This window comes from Rhinopithecus bieti, unplaced genomic scaffold (assembly GCF_001698545.2).
Source record: "Rhinopithecus bieti isolate Rb0 unplaced genomic scaffold, ASM169854v2 scaffold_66462, whole genome shotgun sequence".
Lineage (NCBI taxonomy): Eukaryota > Metazoa > Chordata > Mammalia > Primates > Cercopithecidae > Rhinopithecus > Rhinopithecus bieti.
In genome coordinates, this window is record NW_016824923.1 from 7,713 (window position 1) to 14,782 (window position 7,070).

Below are 7,070 nucleotides of genomic sequence, written 5' to 3' on the forward strand. Positions count from 1 at the left end.
ATGCCACTAAGTTCCCTGTACAGCCTACAGAACCATGAGCCAATTAAACCTCTTTTCTTTATAAATTACCCAGCCTCAGGTATAGCAACACAAAAATGGAATGACACAAGACTTAGCAGCTTTATCATTCCTATTCTTTGTGGCAGAGCACTGTGTGACTGAACCAAATGTGGTTACTACTGTCAATGCCAGAGACAGTTGAAATGAGCAAACCTAGCTATGTTCACTTCTCCTATGGTGGTGATGGGTGGAATGGTCAAACACTCCAGATGATACCACATAATCTGCAATGCTTTCATGGCAAGTCACTTCCCTAAAGAAAGGAGTAGGGGCTGGGCACGGTGGCTCACGTCTGTAATCCCATCACTTTGGGAGGCTGAAGCAAGCGGATCACGAGGTCACGAGTTCGAGACCAGCCTGGCCAATATGGTGAAACTTTGTTTCTACTAAAAATACAAAAATTAGCCGGGTGTGGTGGCGTGTGCCTGTAGTCCCAGCTACTCGGGAGGCTGAGGCAGAAGAATCGCTTGAACCCGGAAGGCAGAGGTTGCAGTGAGCTGAGATCGTGCCACTGCACTCCAGCCTGGGTGACAGAGCGTCTGTCTCAAAAAAAAAAAATATATATATATGCAGCCATAAAAAAGGATGAGTTTGCGTCCTTTGTAGGGACATGGATGCAGCTGGAAACATCATTCTTAGCAAACTATCACAAGAACAGAAAACCAAACACCACATGTTCTCACTCATAGGTGGGAACTGAACAATGACATCACTTGGACTCGGGAAGGGGAACATCACACATCGGGGCCTATCATGGGGAGGGGGGAAAGGGGAGGGATTGCATTGGGAGTTATATCTGATATAAATGACCAATTGATGGGTGCTGACGAGTTGATGGATGCAGCACACCAACATGGCACAAGTATACATATGTAACAAACCTGCACGTTATGCACATGTACCCTAGAACTTAAAGTATAATAAAAAAAAGAAAAAAAGAAAAAGAAAGGAGTGGGAAGCAAAGAAACTTCTGCACTCAGTTGTCCACAAGATGTACTGTTTATACAGTCGCAATGAAATTTTCTTTACTCAGGGTAAATGCATTTTGCATACTTCTGTATTTTAGAATTATTTTTGCCCCCATTTTGTCAATTGCTAATGCCAAGCACCTCCTAATTTTATTAATACTCATCAATTTTAACAGTGGAACTGGCCAGATATAGTTTATTAAAATATGTTCATTATAAACAATTTTACCTCAGTTTTGTAAAAACTGAAAATACATCAAAAACTGTTACAGTGTCATGAGATTGCAAATATTGCCTTATAAAATTATAAAGAAGTAAAATTGTTTAGTAAAAACTATGAAATATCTTATTTCAATTTTCAATGTATAAAAATATATTTTTTATTGCAACACTGAACAGTTAAGGCCACAACACTTGAGGGAGAATTTGAGATACACATATTTTGAAACAACTTGTTAAAAATATTAGCATAAATAAATATCAAAACTGGTCACACTAATAGAAGCCGAATAAAACATATTGACTTATATCTTTAAAATACTATCAGAAACTTTCCTTCATAAGTTATAACGTTTCTGAAGTATAAATTACAGTACACTTGGTGACTGTGAAAACATAAATATATATTTATAGTATTGTACAGAATTTTGATCTTCTCTCTGTACTTGCTGGTGGAATATTCTGATGATTCTGACTCATGTGGTTCTGGTCAGCATCTTTATTATCGCTTTTTAAAATGATCTGCTCTCCTATGGATTTTATCTCTGAGAGCGGCTCATCGTTATCCTTGACCATCTTTTGATTTATTGAGGGGACCCTTTTGAATAGAAAAATCTAGGGAAAAAACACACACACAAATATTCATTTCCATAAGTGAAACATTCACTTGACAGTATTTAGGGGATATCATTTTCAACAAGTATGAACATGATTTCATCATCTCTTTATGGGGTACCACATTTACTAAGGTACATTCTTAGCATCTGTATTTTTCCTTTCACCAAAAGGCAATCAGGATTCCACCGTAAAACCACAAGACCTCTCAGGGTCTAACATTCAACACCATCAGCACTTTGGTGATATATTATCTTTTTCTTCAAAGAACAAATTTAATGTTTCACTTTGTTAAGTTTGTAAGAGAAAAAATATATTAAAATTACAATATCACCTACTGTAACTTTTAAATGTATCCAGGAGGGGTAATTTTCAGGACATGTCTGTGATTCTCAGTGTATGGCAGCTACAGTGAATTTCTATTGTAATATTCTGAAGGAGAACGATGTACCTCCCCATTCCTGTACATGAGAACTTCTGGCAAAAAGTTAGTGCTGCGTGGCCGGGTGCAGTGGCTCACGCCTATAATCCCAGCAGTTTGGAAGGCCGAGGCGGGTGGACCACGAGGCCAGGATATCGAGACCGTCCTGGCTAACACAGTGAAACCCCATCTCTACTACAAATGCAAAAAAAAAAAAAAAAAAAAAAANGTATTTTGGAAAATGAACATAATATATAGATATGATTATGTTATAATGCTACAGTAGACAGAAAGCTTTTTAAACTTTTCTTAAGGTTAAAAGCACTCTGAGACAACCAAGAAAGACTATTTAATTTTTTTTCCATTTAACCTTGCCATGGGTGCTAATAAGAATTTTGGAAATCCTAGTCATTAAAATAGAGTGGCATGCATAAAATCCTTGTTAATATAGTAACTTGATATTCAGCATAGATTATGCAGTGTTCTTTGGCTTCAATATTTGAATTAATATTTGTATGGTTTTTTTAGATGACACAAATTATTTATGACAGCAATATCAAATCCCTAGTTCTTTAAAAAGAAAGTCTTACTCTTCTCTGATGGTTAATTTTGTCACAGGATCATGAATTTTCTGAAACTGAGGAACTACAACTGGAAGATGTGGATGAGGAAATTAATGCTGAAAATCTGGAAAGCAAGAAAATTGTGGGAGATGATGAAAGTGTTCCTACAGGTTCCCACAGTAAAACAGAAGGAGCAGAAAGAACCAGTGATGATAGCTCAGCTGAAACCATTGAAAAGGTATGATGCTAGATGCTTAAATCCTGACATCCTGGGAGAAAACATATGGGTTCTCTAGTTTCTGCAGAGGACAGATCCCAGTTGCCTTTGGGATCAAAAATACTTCCATGAATATCTTCATTCATGTGCCATAGAAGGCTTTGTCTTATTTGTGAATTAAGCAAACTTTGTCTCTAGCACACTTTCTAGAATGCTGTGTGGTAGCATTCCGCCTCCTGCATAAGTGGAAGTAGAGTGGTATGGGCCAGGATAGTACAGTGTTGGGAAATTAACCAAGAAGTTCAACACTCAGTCCTTGAAATGTTGAAAGCGCAAAGTTAGGAGCCCTGGCACTGGTGGCAGAAATGGATGTGTATGTGTATGCACACTTGTGTATGTTTTCGTGTGTGAATGAATGAAAGTTGGTGATAGCAGTATTTGAAATTGTGATCAGTTCTTCAAAGGTGCAGCCTAGACAAAAGTATGTATAGAAGCAATAGGAGAAGATATCAGTAAGGAAGCAAAAATCACCCTGAAAGTGGAGTAGAGATGCCCAAAACATAATCTCTTCCATTGTCAGTTTTGACTGAGAGTGACCTTGCTAGGAGATAGTTGGTAAGTTTGAAGTCATTTATTTGCTAACATTACTCTGGATTAACTTCAGAAGTATGGAATTCCGCAACCCAAACTGAGTGACATTGTACTGATTCATTTTTGTTTTCATTTTTTTAACTTCTCATGCAGAACACTGAGTTAGTCATACCTTCTAGTTGATGAAACACTGTCATCATTGGTCTGTGCAAGGCTCTTCTCATGTAAATGTATTCTCTTTTAGCTCCATTCCCCTTCCCCTTTTTCCCTAACATAGACAACCACTGAAACATTTTTGTCGTTTTATTTGAATGTGTAGTTGTGAAACATGTTTTGTGTGCATACATGTGTAATTTACAAATTGACATTGTGCTAAAAAGGTCATTCTTTTCCTTGGTTCCTTCTTTATCTGAGACTCCTTTCTCTCACTAAGAAAAAGAATATTCTAGCAGTTACGGTTTTCTTTCAGAAGAAGAAAATTATTATGTTTATAGGAAACATTTATGAGTTCAGGTTAGGGTGGTCCTTAAGATTATTTAACATAGCAATCACTAAATACCAATTTGACACTGTAAAATGTTGAGACAAGTCATATGCCAATTAGCGTTCGTGAATCTTCTTTGAGGAGAATTCTTGAGTCATACAGTTTTTTTAATCACACAATTTTAAGCCAGGAGGACATTTGCAATCAGTCAGCATCTAAGACCCCTTGCTTTACAAGAGCTCAGCAAAGTGAAGTAATTGTCACATGTATGTTTATGTCATTAGCTAGAAGCAGACTCTGGAACCTGCTTAAAGATTCAGACTTAAGTTTTCTAGAACAGCACAGAAATGTTTTTTGTTATATTGCTTTGTTACTGTTTATAGAAAGAAAAAGCCAACCTGGAGGAACGGGCCATTTGTGAATACAATGAAAACCCAAAAGGTATGAGCATGTTTGATAACATACATACACACATATATATGTGTGTATATGCCATAATTGGGTAATTATAAGCTTACATATAAGTTTACATATATGTTATAATTTTTACTGTCATATGATCCTCATAACAAGCTATGAAATATGTGATACAGACTTATCTGTTCTTATATATAACCACCACAGCTTCTTCACATACAAATACTTGCATTATTCATGGCTACTTATGTGTCATTGTTAAGGATTTTTTTTTTTTTTTTTTTTTGAGACAGAGTTTCGCTCTTGTTGTCCAGGATAGAGTGCAATGGCGCGATCTCGGCTCATTGCAGTCTTCACCTCCCAGGTTCAAGTGTTTCTCCTGTCTCAGCCTCCCAAGTAGCTGGGATTACAGTCACGTGCTACTACGCCTGGCTAATTGTTGTATTTTTAGTAGAGATGGGGTTTCGCCATATTGGCTAGGCGAATCTCAAACTCCTGACCTCAGGTGATCCTCCCGCCTCGGCCTCCCAAAGTGCTGGGATTACAGGCATAAGCCACCGTACCCAGCCGGTGTTAAGGAATTTAAGCAGCCTTTTTACTACCTTTTCTCTCTTTATTAGATAAGTATTATTAAATCAAGATTTTGCCCCAAATTCCAATTTATATCTCTAGTGCACACTGCCAGACTCCATTGCCCAACCAAGTTGGGACTACTGGGCTGGCCTAAAGCCACAATGGCCACCCAGTTATTTACCACTGAGGGCCCAGACCTGAGTCTCTTACCATAAACACTGAAGAGAAGTCCTTTCCCAAGCCTGCCTATTAGTGTCAGAGAACAAGTGCTGTGGAATAGAAGCAACTGTGATTGCCCTTGCGATCTATATAATCTAGACCCAAATCATCTGTGTTTCTGTAGTACGACTCCCATATTGTTTCCACACCATCACACTGCAGTATGCATTTTACTGTGTTCTCATAAAAAAATAACTATCTGTAATACTGGATATCTGATCTAAACTTAAGCTGAAGAATGAATAGTTTCCTTAATCCTATTCCTTTTAACTTCTGCCACAAGAGTTTTACAATATTTTAAGCAAGTGTTAAAAAATGTATCACCTGTAAGTATTCTTAACATATAGCCTAAAGCACTACAAAGAAATTAAATATAAGCTTTAAGTAGTTGATAATATAAAATTAAAACAATGCATGTGCTTCACAAGTATACTTTAAAGATAATTATTCAGATATAGAACATGTGGATTAATTTGAAACAAAAAATAGCATATCCATTTGAGTACAAAGAATGTAATTATAACTAGGTTAATTTTTAAAGTAATTCGTATTTTACAGAAGTCTCTAACATTTACTATTACTTTTGTAGCTGTATTTGGATACTGGTCATCTAAACATTTACAACTTTGGTGAGGTCATTCTGGGCTTTTCACTTTACCTCAGCTTTTCAGGAAATATGCAGTGTAGATATTGTCCACTACTCCAGGGGTGAGCTCTTTTCGTCTTACCCCACAACTCAGGGTTCATAGAGTTTCACTGAGAGTATCAGGTCTTTTCTTTTCCCTATTAGTTAAAACTAGTATTTCTGAATGATCCAATTGTAGGATCCGTGCTTGATGATGCAGAGAGCAGTTCATTAGAAATTCTGGAAAATAGTGAATCAACACCAAGCAAAGACATGAAAAAAACACAGAAGGTAAGTGAAATGAATTGTCTTTTTTAATGCTAAGACCAAAGTATTGAATTGTTCCTTTTACTTTTCATATGGCGATCCACATAATTTAACTATCTTAATATGAGTTTTTATGGCCCCAAAACCTGAAGAATTTCAGGTGATGTCACATATTTTTAATATACTTCTTTTCCTTTGGTTAGCATTTGAATGAAGATCTTCTTTTCATCCTTTTACTTTAACTTATGTTTTAGATGTGTCTCTTGTAAATGGCCTATACAGCTGGATTTTGTCTTTGACATTTTTAACATGCATACCTAAAATCTAAAGCTCATCAGTATTCCTATCTTTTTTCCCAAATAATGCCAGGACCTTAGAATAATTTTCTTGCCTATCACTTCTTCTTTCTTATTGTAGAAGTTATGGTACCCAGTATTTAAAATTTTTTAACATCATAAATCATATGTTTTAGTAATTTTATACTACTTTTTTACTCAGTTGTCTTTTCTGGAATTCTTATTCTTCCTGAAGAAATATTTTGGAATTTCCTATCACAGGTGTCTGTTGACAGTTAAAACTTTTAGTTTCTGTTCTCTTGAAAATATCTTTATTTTACCATAGTTCTTGAATGATAGTGTGACTGGTTGACAGTTATTTTCTCTTAGTGTCTGCTCCCATTATTGCTGTCTATAATTTCGCTTTAGTATAATTGCTGATAACTTTGTATATAACCTGCCATTCTCTATGGCTGCTTTTTAGATTGTCTTTGATGTTTTCAGTTCACTAGGAGATGCTTGAGTATGGATTTTTTTTTTTTTTTTTTTTTTTTTT

General features: G+C 36.1%; 2 long non-coding RNA genes across 2 annotated transcripts; one reads left to right on the plus strand and one right to left on the minus strand.

Annotated features, from left to right (window-relative positions):
* Positions 1–1,204: 1,204 nt before the first annotated feature.
* LOC108522471 (uncharacterized) lies at positions 1,205–2,363 on the minus strand. The gene is made up of 2 exons (XR_001883482.1): positions 2,197–2,363; positions 1,205–1,862 (listed from the first exon to the last, which is right to left on the minus strand). It is a non-coding gene; the product is annotated as an uncharacterized LOC108522471 (long non-coding RNA).
* Positions 2,364–2,534: 171 nt separating this feature from the next.
* Positions 2,535–6,263, plus strand: LOC108522473 (uncharacterized). Its single transcript, XR_001883483.1, has 3 exons — positions 2,535–3,084; positions 4,522–4,579; positions 6,172–6,263. It is a non-coding gene; the product is annotated as an uncharacterized LOC108522473 (long non-coding RNA).
* Positions 6,264–7,070: the final 807 nt, after the last annotated feature.